Source organism: Pieris rapae, chromosome Z (assembly GCF_905147795.1).
Source record: "Pieris rapae chromosome Z, ilPieRapa1.1, whole genome shotgun sequence".
Classification (NCBI taxonomy): Eukaryota; Metazoa; Arthropoda; class Insecta; order Lepidoptera; family Pieridae; genus Pieris; species Pieris rapae.
Genome location: NC_059534.1, coordinates 8777723 through 8790250, shown reverse-complemented (window position 1 = coordinate 8790250; position 12528 = coordinate 8777723). Strand labels below are relative to the sequence as shown.

At 32.3% G+C, this 12528-nt stretch overlaps 1 protein-coding gene across 2 annotated transcripts in view; it reads left to right on the top strand.

The window, feature by feature from the left end:
- The first annotated feature begins 4418 nt into the window (after positions 1-4418).
- LOC110993973 (UNC93-like protein) overlaps positions 4419-12528 on the top strand; it is a 46075-nt gene continuing 37965 nt past the window's right edge. For both annotated transcript variants that reach the window (XM_022260419.2, XM_022260418.2), the window contains exon 1: positions 4419-4647. The gene's annotated coding sequence lies outside the window, so the exon portion shown is untranslated. The remainder of the gene's footprint in view (positions 4648-12528) is intronic.

Below are 12528 nucleotides of genomic sequence, written 5' to 3'. Positions count from 1 at the left end.
GAGGAAACACAATCATAAAATGAAAATGTTCAATCAGTATTTTTAATTTTAAGACAAAATATAATAGGTAATTGAATAAAAAGTTCGACGGCGACCTTCAGAAATCAAGAAGTTACGATAGAATTGTATGTAATGTAAATTCAGGCTTATTTGGTACCTAAAATCTTATATATAAAATTCTCGTGTCGCGGTGTTTGTGGTTAAACTCCTCCGAAACGGCTTGACCGATTCTCATGAAATTTTGTGTGCATATTTAGATAAATGTTAAGGGTAGTCCACCCATAAATATTGTTTTAAAATTTTTAGATAGTTTTTTATTAGTTTATCAACTGTATCAACAGCATTAAAAATACATACAACACTAAATTTTCAACCCTCTACGATCAACCCCTGTTTTTTATTATAAATGATACACATGGCAAAACGACGTTTGCCAGGTCAGATAGTTATTTTATATTATTAAATCCATAAGAAGCTGTTGATATGTAACTTCATAATAACATTTCAGTTATAATACTTGGAACCGGAAACAGCTAACTGGTTGTATATTAAAAGGACGTTAGTGTAATCGTATCATCTGCAAAAGTCATTAACGGGCGTACAGCCTTGCAACGTATAATGATTTCATTCAGCTATGCACTTGACTGAAATGTTTGCTTCCGCGGCACTGGAAATTGTTGTCACGTACCTCTATCCTAATAAAATTTATCTTGATGTATTTAGAGGTAGCAACGTTAAACTATAATGAAAACTTAAGATACTTAAGCTTCTCAATTATCACGACTTCATGAAAATTAATTTAGTAGTAGGTAGCTTGAATGGGTATTAAGCATTCTAGCTACTTACTATACTCCGATATATTAACGTAGTTGTAGAATTTAATCAAGTCAATCAAATTAAATTATAATAATAATTTAGCCTTTTATTCAGATCAACTTTTTAGGTACACATATAAACATAGATTACATTACTAAGTATTAGAATGTTAAGAAATAAACCACCAACCAAATTAAATAATTTAAAATCAGCTATTGAATTTCTCGACAAACGTACATAATATATCACTCTTCTCTGTTCATTACATTAATATTATAAATTTGTGTATAAAAATATAATATAAGAAAAAGCAGTGTTGACCTATTCTCATCAGTGTGACTCTCATCCCTGGGGCTGTAGGTTCGATTCCCGTCTACAAATAGACTGATTATCTATGTGCACATAGAACACTAATTGTCCTACGGGAACACATCGTGAGAAAACCCAAAAAGTCGTCGGTGTTTGTCAGTCACAGAAGGTTGATCACGTCACGTTGATCTACCTACACCAAAAAGGTTGTAGCGCTATAGGTGTTGGTATAAGAATATCTAGCCTTGCTCTCTAATAAACTGTCCTTTCGTGCTAAGAGATTTGTTTCATACATCATCAAGGGAATCGTAAGGTTAATCCAACGCTCCGCTTTTTATTAGTGTTAATTAAAAACTAATTATCGTGCGAACCAAAACGATGCGGTCTTGGCTGCAAATTGCAATTGCAAACATCTTCGTTATTATGATTACGAATATATTTTCAATTTTACGTTGAATAAGGCAAGTCCTTTGAGTACATTGTACTCTTAAATGTCTTAATGTTTACTGCTGTTGAGAAATAATCATGCAGAGGTTTACGCTTGGTTTGTTGATTATTTTGTCCCCTATGTAATAATAATAATAATAAAAAGTCTTTATTCATGTTAAGTACATTTTTGTTAGGGTTCCCAGCTCTTCCATAACAAATTGAATTACTTAAAATAATGACATTATTTTGCCAATTTTTTTTTAACCGTTTGCTTTTTATTTTTTGAACCGTTATCATGACACCTGAGTGAGTGCAAGAGTAGTGCATCAGTAAGTGTGTGGGTGTAAATGTGTGAGAGAGTGAATGATTGTAATGAATAGTGAGAAAACTATGAGTTTAATAAACTTTAGTGTACATCAGTAATTGGTAGAATGTGAACATCACATATAATGGTAACTAACCGTTTAACTTTTAAATTTGATGTGCGTTAACAGGGAAAACCTCTGGCATAAGTACCCGCAGTTAATAAAAATAAGGTGAACCCAATACAATATATCGATTCTTTACGGAGAAAATACTAGTAGCGATTTTATAATTAATTCTGATAGCTTACAATATAAAACAATGTTACTGTGTTTGAAGATTCTCGTTTCGGAGGCCAAGACAATTTATGGCCGCCGCAAACTTGCCACTGGGATATTGCTCCATGTAATGTAACATATTAAAGCTTTGAACAAATCTATACTTGAAAAATCAAGTAAAAACTCAGTTTTTCCATTGGGGGTTAAATATAATATCTTATTATCAGCAGCATATCAAAATGTATATTTTATTTTCTCATTACTCATTGTTATATACTTAGTCACTTAAGTCGTTTCGCCTTTATCTTAAATATTGTCTTGACTTTACTAGAAACGATAACGTTTGCTTCTAGAAAACTAGCGATACGCTTAAGAAATTTTGAATTGATTCTTTTCTGTTTGCATTTTTAAGCAAGTGTAGAACTAAAAAGTAAAGAACTAAAATGGAAATGGGCTGGACATACTATAGGAGCATATAAATGGAGCAAAATTGTAACACATTGGCAACCAAGAGGCCATAAAAGAAACCGAGGTAGGCAATTTAAAAGGTAGGCCGACGAAATTGTGGAAATGGCTAGAAAGACCTGGACGAGATTATATATACAATAAGGAAAAATGGAGGAAAATGGGGAGGCCTTTGCCCGTGGGCACACAGAATCAGTTATCGTAGATTAACGAAAACAATAGCTGTATATATCTTGTATTCGGATATAAGGCTATAAATAAATAAAATTAAAAAGCTGTCCTCTTTTGTATTATAATTTACTATTTGATTTCAGTTCTTAAAACAGGCTTATTAATGTGCTGATGTATTAATTTCAGTGCAGCAATTTAATTGTAATTTTCCTACGTGCTATAGTCATCAGTCTTAGAAGTTACCGCTTCTTAAGTCATGTATTTTTCTTGTTACGTTTAATTAGTCTCTAGGCAAACAATAATTGTAGTTATAAGATTGTTATTCTAACCTGGTTTTCACCTATACATATATATGTGTTAAAAGGAATAAAATACTAAAAAAATGTTTCATTCTCATAGAGATAACTTATCAGAATCTCTAAAAACTAAGCATTTATATTTAGCCGTTCTTAACCGACTTAAAACGAAGATGGGTAATTCGACAATTATACTGATTTAACCATTAGATGTATAATCGGATTCATTGAAACACGATATCAAGTAAAAAGCCTTAAAGATTTAATAATTAGAGGCTTATCTGTTGAAATTGCACAGCAATTCGTGAAAATAGTAGTTTCTTGAATGTAGTATTATCAACTATTGATTAATAGTATCGGATCTATTTCGTCATCATTGTTTTCCAATGCAAGTGGGTGATCTGCCTTCTTTGCCTGACACTGGCTGTCTTTTGAAGTCGAAGGAATGCCGGTTTACACGATGTGTTACTTCACCATAGGGTCAAGTGTCAAGAAAATGGGCAACACTGCTCAGATGTGTCAGAGGTAAAAGGGTTTTCTAAATGATTTCAATATCAGTAGATAAGTAATATCTTTGTCGAGGTGTACAACACTGGCCTCCTACCATAAACTTAGGTAATTGCTTTAGAAAATTGGTAAGTGTCACAGTATGAAGTTCTATACTAGGGCAGTCACATTTCTGTGGCTGTTTTATTGATAATTTATCTTTATAGGTAAGTATATGTCGATTATTGGATTGAAGACACTCTGATACTTTCCTTATGAGCAGGTTGATTGGTGTTGATTTCACACACAGAAAGAAAATCTATTGGGGCATAGACAGGTTTCAAATGCACGATCTTAGCTGGGACTTGTTCGCTTAACCCCTACGCTATTACTTTGTCACACAATTAAAATGTTTTATTATCACTATTTATGGTTTCGGGTGTTTAATATAGTTGAAGTTCAAGTTGAAAGGTTCTCTTTGCATACCACCTTAAACTTGTAAAACAACTTATTATATTTTTTTGTCTATTTTGAGCAGATTTTCCCACTAACTTTTATATTATATTTAAGTATATGATAGCATTCCTCTGTATATAAAGTCTCTAGGTAAATATATCGTGACTGATTTAACCTTACGTTTAATGTTGTACATAGATTAACAGATGATGTGGATAAGCATGAAGATCTGAAAAGAAGATACAGTACGTACTTTCGATAAGATATTGCCTACGCCTGCCTTACGTGAGAGTAGCAGTATCACGTTTCAGCGTTGCGGAGGAAAGTGAGGGCTGCAGCAAAGTCGCAGGCTGCGTCGGCGCTGACCGCGGGGTGCGTCTGAGCCGCTACATAAACTGGTCCCCGCGCCGCCCGGCCTTCAGTCTTACTTGCAACTTGTAACCGTTAACACGCCTTGTTATAACACACTCTCGCTTCGTCGAGCGTCAACACGCGATAGTGCCTAACAAGTTGCGCGCCCTTTCTCTCACGCAGTGTAATCGTGCTTTGGTACGTGAATACAAAACCGGACTACTCTCCTGACACGAGACACCGCAAAGGAATCCACAGCGATTCGGAACTCTCACATTTTTTAAGGGGTGAGTATATTTTTTTTGTATAATATTCTTTTGTGTGTGCATACGCGATTTTATCTGCTTTGCGATATTGTTTACGATCGCGGGATGTTTGTCGGTTTTTATAGATCGCGTAGGTTGTAATAAATTACAGATTCTGACGTTTTACGACCCTTTCTTTTATCCGGCCGCGAGTTGTGTCGTAGTACCTACTCCTAAGGTTAACAGCTTTGATACTATTTGTAAATATTCACGCTGCAAAAGCCAATGGACGTAGAGTGCGGTTAAAATCAATTTTATTTTTCTCGCGAGAGATATTCGAGTTCATTTTACATGGCTCACTGTTTAAAACGGAGCTTGATTCGTTGCGTATGTTTGATTCTTTTGTTCGAACGTTGTTCACTGACAGGTAGGTATGGAAAACAAAAAATATAATACACTCAGTAAACCGTGAAAATTTTGGATAATTATAATAACAACATGTGTACCTCCAGCATAGCACCTTTTAAATACTATGATTAGCAAATTTAAATTGGATATTAAAATGCGTTTATTAATTTAACTGGCGTCATTGCTTAAGGTACAACCTTAAATATATATATTTAAATTACTATTGACAATATACATGGTAGTATGACGATAGTGAATTTTTAAATAGGTCCAGGATTATTAAATGTTTCGTAAGTAATTCGGTATTTTTTTGTATTAACGGGGGTTCTTTGACAACGAACACGAAACCGTTGACAAAAAAATATATTTATTAATTTGTATAAAGTTTTTGCCTTAAGAATAATATACTTAAATCAGTAAAAGATGTTGATGATTATGAGCTAAACGAAATCTAATACTTTGACGGTAAACGTAAAAATCATAAGTCGTTTAACATTATCGCTAACTTTGCCTCATACAAAATATTTTTTTACCTAGTATATATAATGATACATATAATGCAATAAGATTTTTTATACTAACAAAAAATATATAAAGCAATTTATATTTTTAAGTTTAGTTAAATTAATAATTATTTCAAAATTTTATCACAATCTTATTTAATTTATCACGATTTATACATTTTATTTACACTTGAAGAAAGAAATTAATACAATTTATATAAAACTAACTATCATCTTTATTTTAATAAATAAATGATTCGCGATCTTGATTTTAATTATAAGACTTAAAATTAAATTAAGTTATTTGGATGATTCAACGAATCTTTGCGTGTGACCTCGCAGTTAAATTAAATTTGATAGCACTAGTTCGTAGTAGATTTTTTTTGATACTTCAATATTAAATATTAATAAGAGTATCAACAATTCGTTTTGTTAAATTTTTCAATCAAACTATCATTGCGCCGTATTTTTATTTTGAATTTTTTATACATATGCTTACAGCCTTTAAACTTTAATATATTTTTTTTTATAATCCAGCATATTAATAAATAAAAATAGTGTAATAATAAGAACAACATATATATTTGGCACACATACTGAATTTTCATATCCCTAATATATAATGGGAAATTAATGTTTGATAACAAAGGCATTATTGTATAGTATAATGTAGGCGTGGTTTACCGCAGTGCTTTAAGTGTAATTTTACTTTCGCACATAGAGAAACAAGAAATAATGTTTAAACAGGAAAATTGATAATATTATTTTTCCGTAACCCAGTGGTGATAAGGGAATTACGGTTTCTCCGGGTTATATGACATATTTTCTTAGGTACATCAGTTCACAGAAAAAATCACGTTCTTACGATAAAATACTTTAGTGATACGAATTTGCACTGAAGAAAACGATTTCATATAGAAGATCAAGCCGCTCGGAGAGAGATTGGTCGTTGACGGTTCTCGTGTTTTTAGAATTTTTGAGGATCAATATAGAAAAAGCGATTGTAAATTGCTACATATTCACAATATATATAATTTTTTATAATTCGGAAAAAACTATAATAATTATAATTACAGTAAAATAGCTAAGCTAACAATCCTTGGCAATTATGCCTAATGCAAAAATACCAATAAACGTTTATTTATAATGTGTGAAACTAGATATAACTGGTTAGATGCAGTTTACGCTCTAGTCGTTCGTCGGTGGATGTTAGGAAACTCAATGGTTTATTACATAACGATTACGTTGTCAATAATTTCTTGATAAAAACAATGCCTATGAAATACAGATGTGATTAGCCTACTATTAAGCGTCCAATTCCCATTTCTGTAGTCCCTAAAACCTCTGTTGTGCATTAATATTACTCAAAGAAAACTTGCATGTCTTAGACTAAGCTAATTACAAGAACGAGAGCGCGAAGGTTTATTGATCGGTAGGCAAAGAACTAAGTTCGGTGGGCAGACGAAGAAATCTTCCCTATGCCCCATGGAAAGGGTCTTTGTATGTATAAAAGAGATCTATATTATTTTTACATTATAAACACGCAAATTTGTTTATGGTCTTTAACAAAAATTTAATCAGGAATTTACCAGCGGATGCCTAGTTAAGGAGCTTACTATATATTTAACTAAATATAGTTACTGATAAAGATCCATTGGACACATTTAAATTTGCATAAATCACTTGTTGAAATCGAGTTCCGTGCGTGTATATATGCTTTTAAATTGGCACATGATTTACAAATAGTATATTGTTAAGTATTATAATGAAAAGGAATTGTGATAAGATTACGGAGAGTTATTATATACATATAAGTTATATATATATATAACGCTCTAAAAAAGTTGGTGGTGAAAATATCGTTATATGTATGATCTGATGATGAGCTCGATACGGTTTTCATTTATTTTAAATGACCTTAGTATCTACTTAACAACTTTGTAAAATAATTTAAATTAAGACATATCCCTTTACCCTGTGATTTTCAATTGATGCAAATAAATGATTGTATATTGACGCTTCATTTATGTTGACCGCCACCTTGCCCTCGTGTTAGGCGATAATGTTACAAGTAGGAAGTTGGGATTGGTTCCCAAGTAGTGCTTACATAATATTAGACATCTCAGACGCCGAAGAACGAAAAATTTTGACCCATTAGTCTATTAATTTATTATTAATTAGTCCTTATCAATTTGTACCACTACTTGGTGGTCACTACGGTTTTTTTAATTCCTTTTATCACTGGGTTAGAGTTTAATAAAGATTTTTGTTGCGATTCTCTTTAGATGAAATTTTAGAAATTAATTTAATAGCATTAGTTACACTGTAATACAAACATACTCCTTACCACATCGAGACAAGTTCAGGCTTAAATTGCTCTCCCGAAAATATAAGTTATTTAATAAGACAAAGTAAAGGTAAACCTAACCCAATGTTAGCTAAGTGCTAAAAAATTAATTCCGTAAATGATTTCTAATAAATATGTTTATAATATATAATAATAAATATTCTAAACAATTGTACTATTGTAATAGTATCACTACAATTGTTTTGCAAATCCACTCCCCGAAAGAAACTAAAACATTACAACTGCATTTCGTATTCATGTGGTAGCATTCGCAAATATCCAACTCTCTTTTGTAACGTTTAGTTCTAGCAACACATACATCAAACTGGACGCAATTAAATTCATTTCGAGAACTTACCAAACATTGCCTAATCTAAAATATCAGTTAACAGTATCAATATATAATAAGTTAGGTCATACGTTTCAGAATAATTTCTATTACCAATCTAATTATTAATGCAATTTTCGAATTGCTATACATTTTTAAATGTTTGTAATCAAGCAAGGTATTACATAACCTGCCCTAACTTATGGGTCAATGTCCTATTTATAAGACGATCAAGTTTTTAAGTATGTATCTACTTAATTAATGATTTTAACGCATTGGAGCCGACACGAGTCCATGAATATTGTTTCGTATATTAGTTGACGCATTGACGTTGAATTTAAAAGATAAAAATTTTTAAGAATGCATTACATAAGCTTGCTAGAATATCATCTGACCACTGCTTACATATAACGTAGATACCTATAACTGCAACGAAATAGATTTAAGTATCTCCATGTGACTGTAAAATTTGTTTTTATAGAATACGGATAAAATAAAAGTATACCGAAAAAATAATTAGTTCCGAGGAACACGGAACTTTTAACTCGCATTCAAGTTGTTGATAAGTCCCAGCTCGTTAGACAAAATAATCACTGGCCTCATTAACTAAATAAGATAGTATGTTTACTTTTTAATGGTACTATGCTACCGCTTGTAGCTCGTTTGAGAAGGGGACAAAGGGGACGTAAATTATTATGATATTTCCGAGAGAACTAGCTTTATGCTAACGTATTTTATGAGGGATATTTTTTTTACGCTCGTTTTTAAAAACAAATTAATTATATCTTTTGTTTTTTGGGAAGAATCTTTTGCATTTAGATTTTCCAAAATATAAGATTAATATTAATAAAAAATATATTTTTGCCATTATGCATTTGTCTCAGATTTCACCTTTTATAATATGTAAAAGTTTTTCAATTCTTCCCCGAAGTACGACCCGATATACGAACGAAAACGAAATGTTATCTCACGGATTTCCAGGGACGTGATTATCTAAAGCTTGAAACATTAAAGATTCCTAACGCCAGTACCACCAATGAATTTTCTTACGAAAACTTAACACATCCTGTACTTCAACATACATTTCTTGTTCAACAAACAACAATTGATATATTTAAATATTAAACCTCGTAACCTACAAAAAGTACATTTAGGTCGTCGATTTGAAGATGCAAATTAATATACGGTTCCTTTCATTAGTCAAAAGCATCAGATGAACGATTGTAGCCTTTGGAACTGAAGCAGAACAAGGTTTAACGGGAGTTTATCTGGGTCATACTGACCGGATTTTGAAGACGATGTATTTATATTTGTCGTTAAACATTTCTCGTGTAGGTGGATTATGCGACAAGTTCCTTGATGTATCGCTTTTAATTTGATGTGAGAAAGTTCCCTCTCCAGGCTTTCTATATTTTTGCGATTGTCAACAATACCTCTTATCATAGGAAAAAGATCTTAGTCTAGAATCGTGTACTCGATGGGTTTTCTCTCTTCGTAAACATTAACGGGTGCTTTACAAACATTGTGAATACATTGGATAGTAAAACTATTATTGAGTCTTCCCCTCTATGTGACTTATGTAGTTTGGACACAATCATGATGTAAGTTTATATTTGAGAGTTATATTTAATAACTTATTAGTAATAATGTATTATCCAACACTTACGTTATTTTAAAAGCGACAATGTCGTTTTTACAATTTTCCTAAACGAAAATTCGTGGTTTGATAATGTATAGTCTCATGAATTTAATTTTTTAGATGAGGTAACGATTTGGAAGAGCCGATTCCGCATTTCCACCTCGGTTATGGAAATATAAGGTGGGAGGAAAAGTATGATCAGTCGCGCAGTTTCAGACCTTCGTGATAAATTATTCGAAACCTTATATTGAAAATTATGTCGAGGGCGCAACATAGGGACGACAACTATGTTAATAAAATAAAAGATTATTAATTTCTTAGTCTCCATATGTCGTTTGGAAACACGAAATTACATAGCGGTTTGAGAATTTGATTATAGATGGAAGCGATCATTAAACAGGTGTAATGCAGATTACTAATTGAGCAACTTGACTTCGGTGTGTATAACAAAAATAATATATGTTTAATTCAATTTGTTAACAATATACAATTATGAACGCAAATAAAGGAAATGACCTAGAAATTTCCACATCGATTTTATGATCGATACGATTTTTGTTATTTTATATAGTTTTCTGACAAACATATTCAATGAAAATCCTTAAAAAAGTTTTCTAAATAATATAAGCTAAATCACAATAACGTTAAGTTAATAGTAAGATAGATATATAAATAAATAAAAAATCTATGACAATTGTCCCCCATAAACAAAGAGAAACTAAGACATGTCAACAATAATATTAACACGGAGGTTAACAAGGATCTCGGTCCCTTTTTCTTTATAATTAATAAGTTCACAAACTTTGTCATCGTACCAGAGAATTGACATTCATTGAAAGTCTGCTGCGCATGCGTCGATAAAGGCGATGATTCCAGTGGGCAATAATTATAGTTCAATTTATTTGTGCGGCAATTGCTTTCACGCACGTGGCTCGCAACGTTGATAAACAAACCATTGACATATTATAAGTATTCAAATAAGTAGTACAATTTGTTAATATAATAAAATATAGTAAATTTCTAAATGTCAGCCACGTTCTCGGTGCTTTAATTCGCATTTTCAAATTGGGTTTTGTTTGGTTTAAAATTTTGTATGAAACACAACACATACTAAACATTTAACTTTATAATTTAAATGATTACATAGAACTAAGATATCACCGATTTATTATATTAAAGGCTTAATGAATCCATGTATCCAAAACAGATGGGGTGATTTGAGAACGATATAGAAAGTTTCTAATATAATGGTTTTATTGTTTTTCGAAGTAATCTCCGTTCCTCTCTACACGTCGTGGCATTCGATGGAAGCATAGAAAAGTAGTGGGCCCATTCTTCGAATACTCGTAAATGAAAGTCGAAGTGCGTCAGGGTAAGACTGTATGGCGGATGTCTCATTATCTCGGCACCTGCCATAGTCAAATATTCTTCAGTCCGTTTTGCGGAGTGTGCTGAACCATTATCATGGTGAAGGAGGACCTTGCTTCGAGGGCGCTGCTGTCGAATTTTTTCCAAGCCAGCAGGCAAATGGCTAATGTTATCTTCGGTACTCGCTATTAAAGGACGTCCCTTACACGAATCCTTATTGAGATTTCTTCGTCCACGCTTTAACTCGTTAAACCAATGTAAATTGTAGCACGAGATGGGGCTTCGTTAAGAAATGCTAATCGCAGCTAATCATAACTTTGTTGTTAAGTAAGCCCACAACGAAAGTCATAATTTACCGAAACTTTTCTCGCGTTAGGTTCATTTTCAGGTGTAACAAGAGTTTTAGTTTGGCCGTCAATTCACAAAAACAAATGACAAATGAATGCAATATTAGGTTACCAAAGCGTTCTAAAATTGAAATTCACAAAAAGTTTTCATTAGCAATGTTTATAACTGGCCAGTTTTAAACAAGTCATCAATGCCCGTGGAGGCATTAAGGGTCGCGTGTTGGGAAACCCCTGTTCCACAGATCGTCTAGAGGGAATCTTGGTGGCCCGAGGGTACAGGTAGGTTTCACAGATCGCGAGTCCCATAACACATAACCCCTGAGCTATAAGCAGAGGCGTCAAGGGGCGGGTGTAATAAGCCCTGTAGTATGTTACATATTATTTAAAAGTTATTCATAATTTAAATAAATATTAACAATCATAAATTTACAGGACATATTTTTAAATGTCGTCCGTTAAAATTAAATCATCAAATTTACGGATTGTTCACAGCACTACAAAGCACTAAATGCATATTATAAATTACCTGCTAATCTCAACGACAATGAACATTTGTTTATGATAAAGTATCGGCGCAAGTGACGTTAAATTATGGAACTACATTAAACATGTATGAGACGAAAATATGTCCGTTCCTAAAAGTCCAATGGTGTCTTGAAGTAACGGGTAAATACTCTTTTTTTTTATTTTTTTATTTTTTACATAAAACAAAAGAATATCGAAATCGATGTTACTTTTGGTTTACTTTTTCTTTGCACTTAAATACTTAAAATATTCAAATTAAATTACTTGTGGATAGTATTCTTAGTAGTTGTAGTGGTAGTAGTGGTATTCGTGAACTTCTAATTAGTTGACTGTTTTGTTTTGTTTTTCTTTCCTTATTTAAAACGTTAAATTTGCTTGCCTATCTATGTATGTATGTACTTTTTGTTACCACTCAATATGACATTGCTGTGGAACGAAAGCCTGGTTCTCCATATCAC